Raw genomic sequence first — 604 nt, 5'->3', positions numbered from 1 at the left:
GGCGTGCGGGGCTCAATCCCGGCGTGCGGGGCTCAATCCCATAACGCCGGGATCACGCCCTGAGCTGAAGGCAGACACTTAACCACTGTGCCACCCAGGAGCCCCAGTACATCGTTAGTTTCTGATGTAGTGTTCCATCATTCATTGTTTGGAAGGCAGATGCTTAACTGACTGAGCCACTCAGGCGTCCCTTGAATTATTTTTTTTCCCAAGGAGTTATGCGTGTTTTTTGTTTGTTTTTGTCAAGAGTGAGAGAGCGCCAGAAATCAGTTGCATTTCTATACACGAATAACGAGACTGAAGAAAGAGAAATTAGGGAATCCATCCCATTTACAATAACACCAAAAACCATGCGTTACCTTGGAATTAACTTAACCAGAGACGTAAAGGACCTATATGCTAGAAACTATAGATCACTTTTGAAAGATATTGAGGAAGACATAAAAAGATGGAAAAATATTCCATGCTCATGGATTGGAAGAATTAACATAGTTAAAATGTCCATACTACCCAGAGCAATCTACACTTTCAATGCTATCCCGATCAAAATACCGAGGACATTTTTCAAAGAACTGGAACAAATAGTCCTTAAATTTGTATGGAA

Source organism: Ailuropoda melanoleuca, chromosome 2 (genome assembly GCF_002007445.2).
Source record: "Ailuropoda melanoleuca isolate Jingjing chromosome 2, ASM200744v2, whole genome shotgun sequence".
NCBI classification, from domain to species: Eukaryota; Metazoa; Chordata; class Mammalia; order Carnivora; family Ursidae; genus Ailuropoda; species Ailuropoda melanoleuca.
Note: the sequence above shows the minus strand (reverse complement) of the source record.